The sequence below is a fragment of the Rhinatrema bivittatum genome, chromosome 5 (assembly GCF_901001135.1).
Source record: "Rhinatrema bivittatum chromosome 5, aRhiBiv1.1, whole genome shotgun sequence".
Lineage (NCBI taxonomy): Eukaryota > Metazoa > Chordata > Amphibia > Gymnophiona > Rhinatrematidae > Rhinatrema > Rhinatrema bivittatum.
In genome coordinates, this window is record NC_042619.1 from 257,656,706 (window position 1) to 257,677,990 (window position 21,285).

The 21,285-nt window shown below is 43.8% G+C and overlaps 1 protein-coding gene across 1 annotated transcript in view; it reads left to right on the forward strand.

The window, feature by feature from the left end:
* The window catches only part of LOC115092424 (calcium-activated potassium channel subunit alpha-1-like), a 315,025-nt gene that overhangs the window by 166,131 nt on the left and 127,609 nt on the right, over positions 1–21,285 (forward strand). The window lies entirely within an intron of this gene.

A 21,285-nucleotide genomic window follows, 5' to 3' on the forward strand; every position in this document is an offset into this window, starting at 1 on the left:
ATTAGAATAAAATAAGTGAATGAAAAAAATATTTTCTGCAAGAACATTCAAAACCATTTTTCTGCATGCAAATGAAATTAATAAAAAGTAAACTTCTGTTTAAAATAGAAATGAGAAAGAGAGGACCATAATGCCATAAAAGCCAGCGATGATAAGTACCATAATTTTCACAGCAAAAATTCAAGTTACACAAGAACTGAACCTTTAAAATACAGACAAACCCTTACCAAATACAAAATTGAAATGTGCCATCAGAACCCAGGGCTGGTGCTAGCTTTTATGCTGCCCTGTGCGATAATTCATTCTCTGACCTGAGACCACCAAAAAACGCCCAGCTCCCTTCAGTGATACAAACTTTAAAAACTGACACCGCCCCCCCCCCCCCCCCCTCAAAACTCATGGCTGGTGCAAGGGTATTAGGTGCCCCAGGCAAACCTTACAACCTTGCACAACGCCCCCTGCCCCATTCTATACACACAGTTAAGAGTTATGCATTTATATTTTACATGAAAAATATCAAAGTACCGTATTCTGCAGTAAAAACATCACTTACATTATATTTACATGCACTGCTGTGATGCCAACCAGAAATTCCTGCAAAACACTTGGAACCCAAATTGCCTATTGTAATGTGTGTTGGGTGTGGGCTTCACCCTCTGAAAGCCAAATACACTAATACAATTCCTATTAGGAGAATGCCTCACCTTAGTCACACATGTAAAACATAAACAGAATAGAACAACCATAAAGTAGAAATACAAACGGGCAGACAAAAACTGAACTGGAAACCGCAAGAAGCCAAACTCTCTATGCAGTGCAACAATGAAAAAACAGAACCATCACCATTCCTCAAACATCAAACAATAAAATCAAGAAATAAAATAAATACATAATCATAATACTAACAACATACTAGTAATATTTCAAATAAAGCTGATGAATAAAAGATCAAATAATTAAAAACTCATATACAAATTTTTTTAAATGTCACAAACACCAATAAAATATTTCAAAATAGCAGACACAGCAAAATATACCTGAAAAATAAAACTGAAAAGGATTTTAAAAATTCACACTCTCCATACCTGGGAACTTTGATTTCCAGTCACCCTGGGATTGCCATGGAGTAGTGGGAGGGGATGCACAAACTTTACATAAGAACATAAGAAATTGCCATGCTGGGTCAGACCAGGGGTCCATCAAGCCCAGCATCCTGTTTCCAACAGAGGCCAAACCAGGCCACAAGAACCTGGAAATTACCCAAACACCAAGAAGATCCCATGCTACTGATATAATTAATAGCAGTGTCTATTCCCTAAGTAATCTTGATTAATAGCCATTAACTGGCTTCTCTTCCAAGAACTTATCCAAACCTTTTTTGAACCCAGCTACACTAACTGCACTAACCACATCCTCTGGCAACAAATTCCAGAGCTTTATTGTGCGTTGAGTAAAAAAGAATTTTCTCCGATTAATCTTAAATGTGCTACTTGCTAACTTCATGGAATGCCCCCTAGTCCTTCTATTATTCAAAAGTGTAAATAACCGATTCACATCTACCCGTTCAAGACCTCTCATGATCTTAAAGACCTCTATCATATCCCCCCTCAGCCATCTCTTCTCCAAGCTGAACAGCCCTAACCCCTTCAGCCTTTCGTTATAGGGGAGATGTTCCATCCCCTTTATCATTTTAGTTGCCCTTCTCTGTACCTTCTCCATCGCAACTATATCTTTTTTGAGATGCGGCGACCTTTTGAGTTGCGGCAACCTTTTTTATATACAACAAATATACAAGCTCATATACACATACGCTGCTCTCAGATAAACCCACAAGCATCTCCAGCTTTTCTTTGGTTGGGATCTACCAGCAGCATCAGGCCCTCATCTTCATTTCAGCTTCTGGCAGGTTGGAATCCACCTGTAGCACACATTCATACACACACACACACACACACACACACACAAACATGCACACAGGGCCGGTGCAAGGGGATTTGGCGCCCTAGGAGAGCCTTCTCCCTTGCGCTCCCCCGTTGCGCCGCCACCCCCCGGTCTCGGCCCCAATTCCTACCTCATTCTCGATCACGCCCGCTGACTGTGTGGTTTTCCGGTCACAAGCAGGTTAGGCACTGCTCACGGCCTGCCAAATCTCCACTCCTCTTTGCCACCGCTTGCAGTCCCATATGACTCGCACCCAGTGGAGCACCAAGGGTCTCCGGCACCCAGGGGCCAATGCATTTGTGTACCTCTCCAGCATCGCCCCTTAATCCTTCTTGTACTAATGCTTAAGGTCAAATAAAATCAGTGGTGTCGCTAGACAGAAGAATTGGGGGAGGGGAAGCCAAAATGACATTTCTTAATCACACCCACCTCCATAGCATGGATCCTGCTTTCAAATTGGTTATAAAAAATAGTGTTAATAAAAAAGTCCAAAGGCTCTTCTGGGTAATTTTAAAAAGCTGGCCAGTTTCACACTATATAATTATTTGATAGCCTCATTCAACTAATTCTATAGGGCTATGAGAGTGAAGTCAGGAATATATAGGAAGGGACAGAATGTCAATATAAATCCTGCACCTCCAGTTCTGTAACTCTGTGCATCCACTGAAATTCCCCCAAACAATGGAGCTTGGATGTTTCCCTTACAGCTCATCATACTAAAAGATATTTTCAAATTCTGGTGTCACCTCACAGTAACAGCAGCACAAACGCTTCCACTGCCAGGCACATTGTGAACTAACACAAAACCCCGCAAAAAAGACATTCAAAATCTATACTGCAATCCCATTGAACACAACAGTAATAACACCAAGGACTCAAACAACAATAACCCTACCTGTGAAAAAGCAAGGGTAAATATTACACTGGGTCCTAGAATACCAATACACCACCTACTGAGGAAACAAAACAAACCCGATTGCTAATGATCCCTATACAGACACTATATGCAAGCAGAATCTCTCATCATGGTCACACATACAGAGCAGAGACAGACCTCTCATCAAATACAGAATAAAGCCACATAAAGTATAAACAGAAATGTGCAGACAAAAACTGAACTGTAAAACGCATCACGTCAGACTCTATGCAGTGTAACAATGGAAAAACAAAAATTTCACCATTCCTTGTGAAACAAATCAATAATATAAAAATATATAAATCATTAATCATAATTATAAAACCATACAAATAAGATAATTTCAAACAGCTGATGAATAGAATATCCAATAATTAAAGATTAATGCAAATTTTGAAAGCTTTACCAAACATCAATAAAATATTTCAAACAGCAGACACATCACATACTACCCAATAATTAAAATGATAGTCAATCAAGAAAAATGAAATTAAACAGCTACCTTTACTTACCCTCTCCAGCAGTTCTCCTACTCCTTTCCCTTGCAGGCCATACCAGAAGCAGCAGTAGCTGCTGAAGCTGTCCTCACAGTCCTCTTCCTTAGGGACCACAACCAGTCTCTTCTCTCTCTCTCTCTCTCACACACACACACACAAATCACACCCTCAGCACCAGTTTCTGTCTCTCACACATCACTCATCTCCCCAACCAGTTTCTCTCTCTCACACACACACATACCAGTCACCTCTCTGGCCAGTCTCTCTCAATCACACAATGCTCTCGCTCTCTCTTACTAACACTACAGGCTTTCAATCACACACATGCTCTCTCTATTTCACTTACAAACAAGCTCAATCACACACATGTCCTCTCTCACAGCCACAAGCCAGCCAAAAACATGCTCCATCTCTCTCGCACACACACACACTGACAGACACAAGCACCCTCCCTGACTCACATATACACCACACACATACAGAAGCACTCTCCCTGTCTCACATACACATTACACTCACAGAAGCACCTTGCTTTCAGACTTGCAGCATTTTTCACTTTTACTAAAAGTGAAAGTGATGCTCCCAACCATTAAATAAGAAAACCACATTCCTATCAGAAGGCGAAATGACACCCTTCCTTCAGGTTCTGTCCTCCCAAGGGACAGCCACCTACACCTTCTCTTGTTTTATGCTTTCAGGCAATAAAGCAAGTGTGTTTCTTCAAACTATCAGTCGTATGATTATTCATGTGGGAGATATGGAACAGAAAGACATCCTTAGTCAGCTTCCCTTTTAAATGGAAGACCCCAGTCTTAGTCATTTAAAAATATACATTTTCTAAAGGCTTAAAAAAAAAAAGCAAAACTGTTTCAGATTGGAACTATTCTAGTCTTCATGCTTAAAAAAAAACCCCACCTGGCATCAGTATCTTAAATTTGTGATTTTGCTGAGATGAACATTTTAAATACTTTAATTTTTTTTTTACTTTAGTATTTGTCTCTACTCACTTTGTTAAATTTTATTTTCCAGCAGAGGGATTCTTAAAATTTAGTAATTTTATCTTTCATCCAACTTTTCAACAAAATCAGCTGAAAAGTTGAGGTATATGTATTATCACATTTCATTTTTTTAAACTGGCAGATTCCTTTCTCACATACACATCACATACACACACACACAGAAGCTCCATTCCTTTCTTACATATACATCACATCACATCACATACACACACACAGAGAAAGAAGATCGGCGCAGCCGGTCTAGCTGATCACGTGGCCGAAGAAAGGAAGATCGATGCAGCCGGAGACCAGCCGCCGAGACTTAAGGGGCGCCGCGGCAAGCAGCCAGCCCCCGACTCTCCCTGCCTCCCCCCCAGTGCCACCCTCCCGACGCCCCCCCTGGTGGTCCAGCAGAGGGCCCGGGAGCAATCTGCTGCTCCCGGGGCCTCGGCTGCCACTAAGCAAAATGGCGCCGGTAGCCTTCAGCCCCTGTCACATGGTAGGGGCTAAAGGTCACCGGCGCCATTTTGCTTAGTGGGAGCGGAGGCCCCGGGAGCGGCAGATCGCTCCCGGGACCTCCGCTGGACCACTAGCGGGGTGTCGGGAGGGTGACACTGGCGGGGCGGCAGGGCGAGTCGGGAGCTGGCTGCCTGCTGCAGCGCCCCCTAAATCTCAACGCTTGGTCTCCATCTAGACGAGTCGAAGGCTGGCAGAATTTTGAAAGGGCACTTTTTGCCCTTTCAAAATTGTGCTGCCTGCCGTGGCGCCCCCTAAGTCTCGGCACCCTAGGCACAGGCCTAGCTCACCTAGTGGTTCCGCCGGCCCTGCATGCACACACTGAAGGCAGGCCCCCCCCTCCCATTTCTTTTGCCAGCAACCTTGGAGCCCCTCTCATTCATCTACTGCCACTGTCACTGCTGCCTTGTGGCTATTGGGGAGGCACCAATTGCTGCTACTGGCACTGATGCTTGTTCTGCTGCCTTCTCTGTGCAGGCCCCATGGTTTTAAAAATTGAAGGGCTTCCAGTTCCTCCATACTGATCTTGTACATTGTGAGATCGGCATAGAGAAAATGCGCCAATCACTAAGAATTGCTGTCTGATCATAGATTCCTAATTGGTTGGTCACAGGCTTTTTTTTTTCTATCTTCCCTTTATTGGTCTTTTGCCAATTCCTTTCACAAGGTCTCTCTTTTTCTACTTCTTCTCTATCCACCTAGCTTCTTCTTTTCTTCCCTCAAACAAACACTCAGGCTCTCATTCTCACTTGCTGTCTCTCTATCACACAAACACTCAGGCTTTCATTCTCAAAAGCTATCTCTCACATAGGCTTATACTCTCACACTCATATGCTCTCATACATAAATACACACTGTCTCTCACACACACAGGCTCTCTCACTCTCACATGTTGTCTCACACAAACACACAGGCTCTGACTCTCACATGCTGTCTCACACAAACACACAGGGTCTCTCTCTCGCATGTTGTCTCACACAAACATAGAGCCTCATATGCTTTCTCTCTGATCATACGGCTCTCACTCCCACACAGTCTCTCAATTCACTCTCACACACAATCTCTCAACTCACTCTCATACCCACACACACTCTACAGGGCCTCACCTCTTGGCCTCCTCTTCATTGCAGGCTGGGCTCCACGGTGGCCCTGATCTTCTCGGACCGCAGCGAGGTGGGTTCCACAGCAGCCCTACTACAATCGCTACTGCTCCTCTGCACGCAGCCGATGCTTCTCCTCCTTCCTGCCTATGTGGCTCTCGCAGTGTTTTTCTTCTGGGGCTGTGTAGGCAGGAAAAAGAAGGGGCATCTGGACTGATGGAATACACCCCAGAGTTCTGAAGGAACTAAAAAATGAAATTTCATACCTATTATTAAAAATGTGTAACCTATCATTAAAATCATCCATTGTACCTGAAGACTGGAAGATAGCAAATGTAACCCCAATATTTAAAAAGGGCTCCAGGGGCAATCTGGGAAACTACAGACCGGTTAGCCTGACATCAGTGCCAGGAAAAATAGTGGAAAGTGTTCCAAACATCAAAATAACAGAACATATAGAAAGACATGGTTTAATGGAATAAAGTCAGCATAGCTTTACCCAAGGCAAATCTTGCCTCACAAACCTGCTTCACTTTTTTGAAGGAGTTAATAAACATGTGGATAAAGGTGAACCGGTAGATGTAGTATACTTGGATTTTCAGAAGGCGTTTGACAAAGTTCCTCATGAGAGGCTTCTAGGAAAAGTAAAAAGTCATGGGATAGGTGGCGATGTCCTTTCGTGGATTGCAAACTGGCTAAAAGACAGGAAACAGAGAGTAGGATTAAATGGACAATTTTCTCAGTGGAAAGGAGTGGGCAGTGGAGTGCCTCAGGGATCTGTATTGGGACCCTTACTTTTCAATCAATACCTATAAACGAAGCTTGACCGACGTGCCGCAAATGCGCAGTAGAGACCAGCTCTACCGCGCATGTGCGGGCGAGCACGTCGGTCTGACGCTAAGAAAAAAAATGGCGGCATCCAGTGGCAGCAGCGGGCGGCGGCGGCGGTACCGGCAGCGGGCGGCGACGGCGGTAGCGAGCGGCGGCGGCGGCGGTAGCGAGCGGTGGCGGTAGCGGACGGCGGTAGCGATGGCGGTGGCGGTAGCGGGCGGCGGTAGCGGCCAGTAGCGAGGGAGGGAGAAGAGAGAGAGAGGGAGGGACGGACTGAGTGGGAGGGAGGGATGGAGAGAGAGAGTGAGAGGGAGGGACTGAGTGGGAGGGAGGGATTGAGTGAGGGGGAGGGACTGGGGGGGGAGGGAGTGGGACTGGGAGAGAGAGGGAGGGAGTGGGACTGAGGGAGAGTGAGTGGGACTGAGTGAGTGAGAGGGAGAGAGGGGGGAGGGAGTGACTGAGTGAGAGGGAGGGACTGAGTGGGAGGGAGGGATTGAGTGAGGGGGAGGGGACTGGGAGGAGGGATGAGTGAGAGGGAGGGACTGAGTGGGAGGGAGGGATTGAGTGAGGGGGAGGGACTGGGGGAGGGACTGAGTGAGAGGGAGGGGGGACTGAGTGAGATGGAGTGAGTGGGACTGAGGGAGGGAGTGGGACTGAGGGAGAGAGAGGAGGGGGAGAGAGAGGGAGGAGTGGGGACAGTGAGTGAGAGGAAGGGAGAGAGGGGGGAGAGGGAGTTGAGTGAGGACTGAGTGGGAGGGGAGGGACTGAGTGAGAGGAGAGGGAGGGTGGGGAGGATGTGGGTGGGTGAGGGAGGGAGTGGTGATGAAGAGTGAGGGGAGAGAGAGAATGAGGGGGAGGTGAGAGACAGGAGGGATGTAGCCCGTTTTAACGGGCTTAACGGCTTGTATATTTATAAATGATCTGGAAAGAAGTACGACGAGTGAGATAATCAAATTTGCAGATGATACAAAATTGTTCAGAGTAGTTAAATCACAAGCAGATTGTGAAAAATTGCAGGAAGACCTTGTGAGACTGGAAAATTGGGCATCGAAATGGCAGATGAAATTTAATGTGGATAAGTGCAAGGTGATGCATATAGGGAAAAATAACCCATGCTATAATTGCACAATGTTAGGTTCCATATTAGGTGCTACAACCCAAGAAAGAGATTTAGGCGTCATAGTGGATAACACATTGAAATCTTCGGTTCAGTGTGCTGTGGCAGTCAAAAAAGCAAACAGAATGTTGGGAATTATTAGAAAGGGAATGGTGAATAAAACGGAAAATGTCATAATGACTTTGTATCGCTCCATGGTGAGACCGTACCTTGAATACTGTGTACAATTTTGGTCGCCGCATCTCAAAAAAAATATAATTGCGATGGAGAAGGTACAGAGAAGGGCTACCAAAATGATAAGGGGAATGCAACAGCTCCCCTATGAGGAAAGACTAAAGAGGTTAGGACTTTTCAGCTTGGAGAAGAGACGGTTGAGGGGGAATGTGATAGAGGTGTTTAAAATCATGAGAGGTCTAGAACGAGTAGATGCGAATTGGTTTTACTCTTTCGGATAATAGAAAGACTAGGGGGCACTCCATGAAGTTAGCATGTGGCACATTTAAAACTAATCGGAGAAAGTTCTTTTTTACTCAACGCACAATTAAACTCTGGAATTTGTTGCCAGTGGATGTGGTTAGTGCGGTTGGTACAGCTGTGTTTAAAAAAGGATTGGATAAGTTCTTGGAGGAGAAGTCCATTACCTGCTATTAATTAAGTTGACTTAGGGGCAGATTTTTAAAAAATACGCGAGCGCATACTTTTGTTCGCACACCAGGCGCGAACAAAAGTACGCTGTATTTTATAAGATATGCGCGTATCTTATAAAATCTGGAGTCGGCGCGTGCAAGGGGGTGCACATTTGTGCAACCTGCGCGCGCCGAGCCCAGCGCGAGCTGCATGTTCCCTCCGAGGCCGCTCCGATTTTGGAACGGCCTCGGAGGGAACTTTTCTTCGCCCTCCCCCCACCTTCCCTGCCCTTCCCCTACCTAACCCAACCCTCCGGCCCTATCTAAACCCCCCCTTACCTTTGTGAGCAAAGTTATGCCTGCTGAAAGCAGGCGTAAATTTGCACGCGTCGCCGGCAGCCCCGATCCGTCCTCCGGTCCCGGGGGCTGGTCCAGAGGCCTCGACCACGCTCCTGGGCCGGCGCCACGCCCCCGGGCCCGCCCCCGAAACGCCAGGGCCCGCCCCCGAAACGCCACGTCGTTTCAGGAACGCCCCCAGACACGCCCCCTCCCTCCCCTTTTTGAAAGCCCCGGGACTTACGCGCGTCCCGGGGCTTTACGCGCTGGCGGCCTATGCAAAATAGGCGCGCCGGCGCGCGTGGGCCTTTTAAAATCCTCCCCTTAGAAAATAGCCACTGCTATTACTAGCAATGGTAACATGGAATAGACTTAGTTTTTGGGTACTTGCCAGGTTCTTATGGCCTGGATTGGCCACTGTTGGAAACAGGATGCTGGGCTTGATATACCCTTGGTCTGACCCAGTATGGCATGTTCTTATGTTCTTATGAATTTTTCATCGGGCTGTGGTGGGTCGAGCTGCACCACGGCCCCACCGATCAGCGTGACATGCCCTCCTGCCCCCCCCCCCCCCCCCCCCGGGTAGAAAACTGCTTCCTAATTTTTCCGCCGCTGGTGGGATCGGGTCCACCGGTGGCAACATGGGCCTCTCTCTGCTACCAACATCACCCCACCAAGTGTGCCGCCCCATGCAATTTCACGGTTTGCACACTCGGTGGCATCAGGCGTGTTGGAAACCAGAAGCCCGACTGTATTATTATTCCTCACAAAACATCAAGCAATTAAATCAATAGATATAAAACATCATTCATAATATTAAAATCATGATAATAAAAAGAATAAATGTCAACATAGCCAAAGAACATCCAATAATTTTTAAAAACTTGCATACATTTGTTCTAATATTTTTAAAACATCAATAAAATATTTTAAAAATCTGGTGAATAAAACATACAATAATAAAAAAAATGTTCTAATATTTCCCCCCAAAAAAACAATAAAATGTTTCAAAACAACAGAAACATCAAATTATACCCAGTAATTAAAAATAACAAGGATTAAAAAATGTCCTGCTCTTTACACCCTGGGACCTTTGATTTCCAGTCTCTGAGATTTTCATAGATTGGGGAGGTAGGGCCACACAACCTATCTCTTCTCTCTCTCATTCACACACACACACATACTAACACATTTATTCTTTCACACATTCTCTCTCTCATATACATGCCAATGCTCTCACACACACTCCCACTCTCACACACTCAGGTTCTCTCTCCCATGCGCCTGCCCGTGAGAGCTTGTGTGTAACACACCAGGTCCTAGAACACTAATGCACCACTTACTGGGCAAATAGAATAAGCCAGACTGCTAGAAATTCCTACTGAGAAACTATATGCTAGTCAAAATATTGCACCTCTCTCACACATGCACATCACAGACAGACCTTTACCTTTATTTTGTTGTTAAAATAAAATAAAATAGGATAATTTCATTTTATGTATTGTATTTATTTGTTTTTATTATTAGAATTTTAATTTAATGTCATTTTATTTATAAATGATTAATGGCATGTTTTTTTTCATCATGTTTTTCTGTAAACCGACAATGAAGTTAATGCAAATGTTCGGTATATAAAACAGATTAAATAAATAAATAATACAGAATAAAAGACAACAAATTAGAGAAATATGCAGGTAAAACCAGACTGTGAACTCTGAAATAGTGAAGAAAAAGAAAAGTACAAATATAGAAGAAATGCACAGTCACAAAGATGGCATATTCCAGTTGCTGAGAGGCAAAATAATTTGTTTAACTTTGTTGTCTGATCTTATTTTTCTCATCAATTGGTTCCAGTCTTTTGTTTTCCCTTGTCTGTCTTTTTCTTATTCCTTTTTCAGGGTCTCTATTATTCTTTCTGTTTCTTTTCTCCTCCTGTCTCCTTTCCTTCCCCCATACACACATAAACAGGCTCTCTCTCACATGCGTGCTCTCACACACAAGCTTTTTCTCACACAAGATCCCACTCTTGCGTGCTATCTCTCACATACACACAAGTTCCTGCTCTCATATGCTCTCTCTCACATGAAAGCTCTCGCTCTCACATGCTCTTTCTAACATGCAATCTCTCATTCACACACACACACACATGCAAGCTCTCACTCTTACATGCTGTCATTCACACATAGGCTCACACACACACACACACACACACACACACACAGGCTTTCACACTCATATGCTCTTATATGCATTTCCCTATTCTTAACACAGGCTCTCACTCTCACATGCTTTCTCACACACAGGCTCCCATTTCCCCTCAGACACACACTATGGATGCTATGCCCATGAAAATAATGCATCTGTCACTATGGTGATAACTTTTAAACCCATGTGTGGGTGTCCGTATGCATGTGGTTCTCAGCGTGTGAACATGGTCACACCAATTTTATAATGCTCGTGCTTCAATGTGCGCATGTTACAAAATCCACTACCTGTGCGCACATGTACGCATGATTTTATATCGGCACGCATGTGTAAGTGGGGGGGGAATTTAGTAGATGTGCACGGTGATGGATTAGGCCTTTTCCCTAGTTCCCTCCCAGTCTGCTCCATGCCCCACCCACATCCCACCCAGACTCTGCCTCCAGCCTGCCCCTTTTTGACAAACACTTTCTTCTGTGCACACGGGCAGATATGTGAGTGGCTGTATTTAAAAATCTCCGCTGCACGTGTGCATCCCATCCATATACGTATCTGCCCGTTTTGACGTGCATCGGCCTTTTAATATTCACCCATAAAAGTCTGGAGATAGGCATAAAGAAAGGAAGATGTGCAGATAAGCATAAATAAAGGTACATTTTTCAGTTCAGTCAATAGGGAGAGTAGCTTAAATTTATATCCCTTTGATAAGAAAAATACACAAGAGCTGAAACATGGTTGGGATGGGAAATAGTTTATGAAGATTAAATATTCAGAATAATCATAATTCGCTGATACTAAATTTACCTCAATGACTACCTGGTTCCACTGGAAGACCTGGCTATGATATTGCATGGCACTAACAAAAAAAATATTAGCAGTTGCAACTTATAGGTCTAACCTGTGGATACAGAACAAAGAAGCTAGGGTTAGCATTACTATGTGTACAGTTAGCTATTATGGCTAATGGTATTGGGGCATTCTATGAGACAATATAACTAGAAATATTAAGAAAAGCCAATAATATCTCAAGGGCTAAATTCTGAGGGATTATTATTATTTCACGCTCACTACGTATATGTAGGTTACAATTATTATCATATCAGGTGATATTTGTGAATGATTCTAATACTAAACATGTAAAATACAATAATAAAAAAATTAAATCAAACGAACTAAACAGTCTTTTGTATAGAATGTTCATAATTATAGTCCCAAGAAAGTAGAGGCGAACAAAAAATGTACAGCATAGATAGTCTTTTGTATCTCTGTGCTTGTATCAGGGTGTGAGGTAATGCCCCTGGTTTTCCCCTGTTTACCTGTGCAGGACCAGGCTAGATGCCTGGTCTACCTTAAATCCACTAAGGAGAGTATGCTCTGTAGGCGGGATCCTGCAGGACAAGTGGAGCTCAGAGGATGTAACCAGAGACTGGGGAATAAGAGCTGGGATCCAGGTGGGGATAAGCAAACCAGACCCAGGTCTCCAGGAGGAAGGCAGCTCCTGTAACATAATACTGTCCAAACACAGAGCTGAGATGAATCTAAACTGTAAGTATGAGAGAAGCAGTACTGAACTGTATGTAAAGACAGTACACTGTTCTGAATGGAAGACAGTCTACTGTTGTGCATGTGTGAAGCTGTAATAAAATTATACTGTTTTAAGCATGGCTGGAATCACCGCTAGTTCCCACACAGGGCTTGTGGATTCATTCTGATGCAAGTAAATTCCACAATGTCCCAGTGTCTTTCAGCAGTGACTCCTGCCTAATGTAATGAGGGATAAAACACATGGTAGGAAATCCAAACTTTAATACTATCAGTTTCTTTGTACTATTCCTCATTATTTCATATTCTAAACAGCATACTTTAAACGTTTTCAACATAACTAATAGATTAATTTACATTCCTCCACCACCCATCCAAATGACTAAGGCAGCTCCCTAAAATCTCTCTCTCTCTCTGTGGCTTTCTATGCAGATATTCAGCATCTCATAAATCTCTCCACATAAACAGTTCAACTCATTCTGCAATTCATGCTATAACATACAGGTTCCTTCCCTAAATAAAAAAGTATCAATAATATTTCATTGCATATAAAAAGAAACTTATGAACACAATTGATCATGCGTGATGGGCTTTCTGATCTGATGAAATAAGTTTTCAGTAGCTGATTCAGGACCAGAAGAACCCAGGTTAAGCATAAGGCACAAACAGCAATAAAATGCTATTCTTTGACTTCTAGATACAAAGACAAAGAGAGGGAAGGGTAAGCAAAAAGGGTTAACAAAATATATTATGAGGTAGATTTTAATAAAGTATGCTGGATTTTAATAGATACGCGCGTAGCTGCGAGCATCCTTTAAAATCCGGGGTCGGTGTGTGCGCACCAAGCCATGCAGCCTGCCTCCGTTCCCTCCGAGGCCACGCCGAAATTGGAGCGACCTCTGAGGGAACTTTCCTTCCACCCCCCGCACCTTCCCCTACCTAACCCACCCCCCCCCCCAGCCCTATCTAAATCCCCCCTACCTTTGTTAGAAAAGTTACGCGATTCCCCAGCCTAGGAGCGGTTTTGGAGGCTTCGGCCACGCCCCCGAAATGTCCCCAGGCCGGAACCATGCCCGCGGCCCACCCTCGAATGACGTGCCGCTGCGACACGCCCCCCTCTGACATGCCCCCCCCCCCCAGGAAAGCCCTGGGACTTACACGCATTCCAGGGCTTGTGCACGCCGCCGAGCCTATTCAACATAGGTGCAGGAGGAACTTGGGGCAGGTTTTTTGGGGATACACTCATATCTTACGAGCGTACCCCTTTGAAAATCTGCCCCTATATGTATAACTAATTAAAATAAAAAATGCAGGCTATTCTCTCCTTCTGGTCAAAATGCTTTAACTTGCTGGGAGCCAGATTTCATCTCTGGTCTCTACAACATTTCATTACCCAGTGTTTAAAGAAACCAAATGTCATATCTACCGAGCAGTGTTCAATAAGGGCTAACACAGTTGCATAACTATAATACTACCAAATACAGAATTTCTTAACAGCTTCTTTGAATGAAGAAAGAAGTCCTGATCATGGTACAGCTTCTACACAAATTCAGTGATAGCCATTAGGAGGGGCAACTATCTCCCTATAACTTTGATGAGTTACATATCTCACTTCGGTCCAAACAGAGCTAAATGTACTTAAGAAATTTACTAAATTCAGTTAATTTGCTGTAAAAATCAACTCATTTAACTCTCTATCAGTCTGTTTATAATATTTAAACAGTAAAACCAATTTATTAGCACTCTAAAAACAATTTTTCTCACCCCCTTTCTCTCTGCTTCTTCCTTATCAACAAATTCTGTTAATTCCTCAACTCCCTGTGTCCTTTCAGGTTGAAAAATCTCAGTACTAGTAAATGCTTCTGCAGTAATAGAATTGTTAATATCCTCACTAGAGGGATTTTCCTGTCCCACTGTGACCAGACTGAATTTCTGCATAAGTGTGTGTTTATACTGCAAGTGCAGACGGAAACTGAGCTTTGATTCCAGGATTCATAGCCAATTCCTGCTCCGAGATTTGGGCTGACTAAAGTTCCTCAACTTGATGCAATAAAGCAGATGCACCCTTCTGAAGTCTATACTGATAAACCGTTGTGGCAGACAGACAAAAGCATAAGACATGTCCGCAAACAATTCCTGACAGTTTCCAATTTCCACTGGAAGAGGCAGGTAACTATAATCAGTGGTCAAATCAGAGCTTTGTCCCAGTATTATAAGTTCCTTCAAGTCAGCTATTTCTGTTTGACTCAGTAACTCTGCTAGAGCATTAAATTTGTCATGATTGGTACAGCCTGACATAGAAACCTGGTCAGTTGGAGCAGTGCTAAACTGACATGATGGAAAGTATTGTTTCTGCCACTTTCTAGCACTTACTATAGAAGACAAACAACCACTAATCCCATCCTCAATGAACATTACTATCATGTAATATGTAATATTCTGTTCATGATGTCAAATGTAAGTGGTGGCTGAATGGGGGTTATATTACTTCATAGAACACACAAAATAATGTAATAAAAGCAAACTTAGGCCTGGGTTCTCTAAGGTCGCAGACCTTAGAGAATCGGGCGGTAACTCGGGGCGGGTGGGGGCGAAGCTGGGGGGGTTGTCCTGCGATAGCCGGCAGCGAAACTGGCAGCAATAAGGAATATTACCTTTCACCACCAGCGATGGGTCTGTGGCATCGGCCCCAGTGCCGCCCCGACTCCTTCTCTTCCGGGGCCGACTCTGCCCCGAGCTAGCTATCGCACGCGAAAAGGGACTTTTCACGTGCGATAGTGTTAGAGAATGACTACCTTAGTTTATTAAATATGGTAAAATAAAGTATAAATCAGCAATGATAAACAATATTACAGCGAATATCAATAAAAGCAAACAGCTTCACAGTAAGCATTACAGAAATGAATGAAAGTAAATAGTATCAAAATAACAAAAAATAGAAATAAGGAAAGCTTTTATACAGAGATACTTCCCTCTTAGGTGTTCTTTTCTATGAAACACTGGAACTTGTGAAACAAAAACAATCATGGGCCTGGGAACCCCATGCAATAACTATCCAGTTTTGTCCTTGGATCATCCAAAGATCACTGCCAATAGTAGCTTCATTTCTGGCTCTAAACCAGAGTCTGCTAGTTTTAGTTGTTCTGACTTGCACTCACAAATGACCAGATTTATGGCCAACCGTAGCTCATTAGGCTATGGCTTATTAGAGATCATAGTACTCTCTGACTAAGCACTGGCATTATCTGACAGAGAACAGATGTGTTCATTGCTCTTATCTCAGCTCATTAGTACGATACAGACTAGAAAAAAAGAAAAACAAAGACAATATACTACATTTTCATGCCTTAATGATCTTTATCCTTAAGCTATGTGCAATATATATACATTGATCCACATTTATCGATTTATTGATGATTGCCTTGATCCGCTATTAACCCCACCTCATATAATGCTCTTTCGGGTAACTAAAATAACTCCCTAAAATAATTTTCTTCCCCTCTCCATCGCATTCACACACCATTGTATCTTAAAGAATCCTTAATTAAATATGTTCCAAGTGAACCTTAAGGTTTGTAGATAATGCACTGTTGATGGTACTGATGGTAAAGCAAGCTAGACTGTCAAAAACCCAACAAAGGACTTTCTCATGTGTGGTAGGAACTAGAGATGTGAATCGTGTCCTCGATCGTCTTAACGATTGATTTTGGCTGGGAGGGGGAGGGAATCGTATTGTTGCCGTTTGGGTGTTTAAAGTATCGTGAAAATCGTGAAAATCATGAGCCGGCACACTAAAACCCACCCCCGACCCTTTAAATTAAATCCCCCACCCTCCCGAACCCCCCCCCCCCCATGCCTTAAATTACCTGGGGGTCCAGCGGCGGTCAGGAACGGCAGCGGTCCGGAACGGCCTCCTGCAATTGAATCGTGTTGTCTTCAGCCGGCGCCATTTTTCAAAATGGCAGCGCAAAATGGCGGCGGCCATAGACCAACACGATTCGACTGCAGGAGGTCGTTCCGGACCCCCGCTGGACTTTTGGCAAGTCTTGTGGTGGTCAGGAGGCCCCCCAAGCTGGCCAAAAGTCCCTGGGGGTCCAGCGGGGGTCCGGAAAACGATCTCCTGCCGCGAATCGTTTTCCGTACGGAAAATGGCACTGGCAGGAGATCGACTGCAGGAGGTCGTTCAGCGGGCGTTCTGGACCCCCGCTGAACGACCTCCTGCAGTCGATCTCCTGCCGGCGCCATTTTCCATACGGAAAACGATTCGCGGCAGGAGATCATTTTCCGGACCCCCGCTGGACCCCCAGGGACTTTTGGCCAGCTTGGGGGGGCCTCCTGACCACCACAAGACTTGCCAAAAGTCCAGCGGGGGTCCGGAATGACCTCCTGCAGTCGAATCGTGTTGGTCTATGGCCGCCGCCATTTTGAAAAATGGCGCCGGCTGAAGACAACACGATTCAATTGCAGGAGGCCGTTCCAGACCGCTGCCGTTCTGGACCGCTGCTGGACCCCCAGGTAATTTAAGGCATTTTGGGGGGGTTCAGGAGGGTGGGGGATTTAATTTAAAGGGTCGGGGGTGGGTTTTAGGGGATTTTAGTGTGCCGGTTTTCCTGCCCTCCCCCTTCCCCCAATTTACGATTTTTTGACGATAAATCGGGGGAATTGGTATTGTATCGTGGCCCTAACGATTTTTGACGATTTAAAATATATCGGACGATATTTTAAATCGTCAAAAAACGATTCACATCCCTAGTAGGAACCATTTGGAACACTATAAGGTTAATTTTAAGATGCGCGCAGGTGTCTGCATACGGTTCCCGGCGTGTGCACATGGACATGCCGATTTTATAGCATGTAAATTTTAGATTCAGCATGCCAAGGCACGCATGCTACACATCCACATATGCACACTCAATTTTATGTTGGTGCACGCATGTGTGTGTGAGTGGTGACTCGCCTGTGTAAGGGAGCAAATTTTTATAATAACCACAAGGTGCCACGATCAGGCCCTCCCCCAGTTCTCTCCCAGCCCACTCCAATAAAGGAGTGGATTGGGAGGGAACTTCCTAAAACCCCACATATCCTGCTACCTTTTCCACTATCCTCCCCAAAAACCCCTCTAGCTACCTTTTTATCATTTTGTTTTTATACTTTCCTTATCGGAGCACTAGTAATTTGCAAGGGCTGGCCGGTTGCTGGCCCACACTTCACTGGGACAGTGCCTAATGGCTCTGTCCTGGTCGGCCCACATTCTGTCCTGGCCCACCCCTTTATGAGCTATACACGTGGCTAGAACTGTTTAAAAATCTCCACAGCATGCTCACAGCCTGGCCTCGCATGTATCTCCCGGTTTTTACACGTGCTGGCTTTTGAAAATTTACTTATTACTGCTCCTCTAAAGTAGAAGTGATCTGTGCATGACAGCTGGCTGCTGGCGCGTGCTACCCCAGGACAGCGGCTAATGGCACTGTCCCAACAGGCCCCCCTGACCCACCCCTGTTTCAAGGCCAGGCACTTCTGCACTTGGCTGGGCCTGTTCTAAAATGCGCACGGCACACGCAAGGCCCAGCCATGCACATAACCCCTGCTTTTTATGCATGTGGCTCTTTGAAAATTGACCCGTTTGTTGATAAGATGTTAGAACGCTATGATATTTTAAAGTACTAGTACACTATGAATTTGATTGTATTTTTTTTCTGTTTATCAATTTTTACAATAATTAAACAAAGAACACACATGATTGAGATAGTGACAAGAAACATTTTTTTTAAAGAAAACTTTCAAAAGAATAATAAAGGAAGGAGTACATTATGGACATGCCCCCATACCCTCATCACATTCTCAAACCCACAAGGAAATATAGGAGAGTACTTTCTAATATTATAAGGAGTGAACAAAAAATTTATCATACAAAGATAACAGATAGACGATTATAGCAAGCACAGCTTAATAATTTTGTATCCTAGATATTAATCTATAGCAGTGTTCTGCCTTCTACTATCTAAGAACTCCTTCAGGTGGTCAGGATTAAAGAAAATAAAGGTGTTATTTGATATTTTTACAATACAACGACATGGGTACCGAATTTGAAAATTTGCCCCAATTGCATTTACTTCAGATCTCATAGATAAAAACACTTTTCGTCTAAGCTGTGTTGGTCTTGCTAGATCAGGAAACAAATGAACAGGCTGCCCATGAAACAAAACATTAAAATTTTTAAAGTAAGCCTTCATTATTTATTGTATTTATTTATTTTATTTTAGATTCTTTTTTATACCGAAGTATAGCAGGCAGCCTTCACTCCGGGTTACAGTTTAAACAACTTAATACATAAAACATATTCGAGTAACACATATTAAAAACAGTTAACAGATAAGTTACATTTTGGCATATAGCAAATCCAGTCAACACATCGGCCTATATGATGAGAGAGCAAGTAGAGTTAGGCATGAAAGGACGTAACTTAAATGAAAAAAAAAAAAACTGCACCAGAGATGTGTTAATGAGATTATTCATAGGAGAGATGGAGTAGAGAAGGAAAGGATTCAAGGGAAATAGGGGAGGAAAAGGTTTTAGAGAGGGTAGGAGAGGAAGGACAGGGGGGGAGGAAGGGAGTTAAATTAAGAAAGGTTTGTAGTGGTACTGAGACAGAGCAAGACAGAGCAAAAGATAAGATTAGCCAACTCTGTCTGTGAGAGTTTGTCTAAATAGCCATGTTTTAAGTTCTTTTTTGAAAGATTTGGTGTCCCTGATTGTGCTTAGATAATCTGGTAAAGAGTTCCATGCTTTCGGTCCAGCAATAGAGAAGGCTCTATTCCTGGTGTTTGATAGTTCAGCAGAGGAAAGGGAGGGTATGACAAGTTGCAATTTACTATATAATTTTTTAATTTATTATAAGACTAAAGTCCTGTTCAGAAAAGCAGGAAACAAATAAGACGGCTCTACAACTTCTAATTCTGAATTTTCCAAATATTGGGTCAAATTCAGGAAATCAGGTTCCTGAACCAGGAAGCTGATTTTCTTTATAGGGGTGTTTTCTTTTCTGGGATCTTTAAAACCTCTGAGAAATATATTTTTAAAGTTATTAATGGTAACTCGCCCATAATCTTTGGGAAATTCAACATTCTTATATTTAAGTGTCTCAAAAAGTTCTCAACCGCCTCCAATCTTCTTGAAGAAATAGAATTTTCATGAGCAATACCCACAGTGGTCTCTTGTAGCTTTTTAACGTCAGTTTTTATATTCTCTGTAACTTGTGTCTGCTGTTGCAGAGCTGAATAAGTTTCTTGAACTGCAGAGTCCATTTTCTTCTCAAGCTCCCCACACGAGAGTAGTCTCGACATACCTGCCATTAATTCCCATAGGGAATCCAATGTGACAACCTCCGGTTTGGGTAAATCCTCTAAACACAGGCTGGATAATTCAGGTCCTCTCACCAGGGCTCTTTCTTCTCCCACCGAGGGACCAACATCAACAACTGCACCTTCCTCTGTAGGATCCTGGAACCCTGTGGGACCTGAAGTGGTTTGTACATCCGGGTTAGCTCCAGTGTTCCCAGCCAGCTTCAGCTGTCTGATGGCTGTATCGTCATCTTTCGCCTGTGCAATGACGGAGGTACTCGGGGAGGAAGCTATTGGAGGTTGTCTAGGATCCGGCGGGGACAGTGTAATTTCCCCGGGCGATAGCGGGTCTCCTCCTCTCGCACTGCCAATGGGGCTAAACCCCCGCAATTCCTGTGTTGGAATGGCATATTCAGATATCAATCTTTGCTCCGGGATAAAAGCGGGCTCAGCTGGGTAAACCCTAACTTTCCCTTTACATTTGTGTGGCATTATTATTGAAGAGTATTACAACCCTCACGGTCTGAGTTGAATTTAAGGAAATCTTTACAGGAGCAGCGTTGAGGCTGACCGTTCAGATCGCCATCTTGAAGCTCTCTTGATTGTATTTTATCCGATCATCCCATTTTATATTTGTTACTTCCTCTTTTTATTTACATGCTTTCAGTCTTAATTGTATTGATATTTATTATTTGATTACTAATTGTAGGTTTGCCTTTGTTCTATGTGGTAATGTAGGATTAAATTGTTATATGCATTATAGAGGTGTGCATTCATTTGCAACGTATTGGCAATCCGTAACGTATAGGGCCATATTCGTATTCGTGGGGAAGCGAAACGAATCGCGATTCCCACAAATACAACGAATCTTCACCGAATTATTTGGCCGTCTAAAGGAGCTAATTTAAACAAAGCCCCCACCCTCCTGACCCCCCAAGACTTACCAAAACTCCCTGTTGGTCCAGCGGGGGTCCGGGAGCCATCTACTGCACTCACGCCGTCGGCTGCCAGTAATCAAAATGGAGCCAACAGCCTTTGCCCTTACTATGTCACAGGGGCTATGCGGACGTATGTGGTCCCTCTGCACATCCCTAATGCATTATGATTTACTTAGAATTGAAAGTTTTATCTGTATTTTATAGTGTTGTGCCATGCTTTGAGCATTTTTACAGTATGATTTGTAACAAAAATAAAGATTATTATTATGAGCTGAAGATAAATGAAGAGGCCCCAAGGACCAATGTGATTAGTAGATGCATAGAAACATAAAATATGATGGCAGATGAAGACTACAAAGTTCATTTATGGTGCTCATTTTCTCTT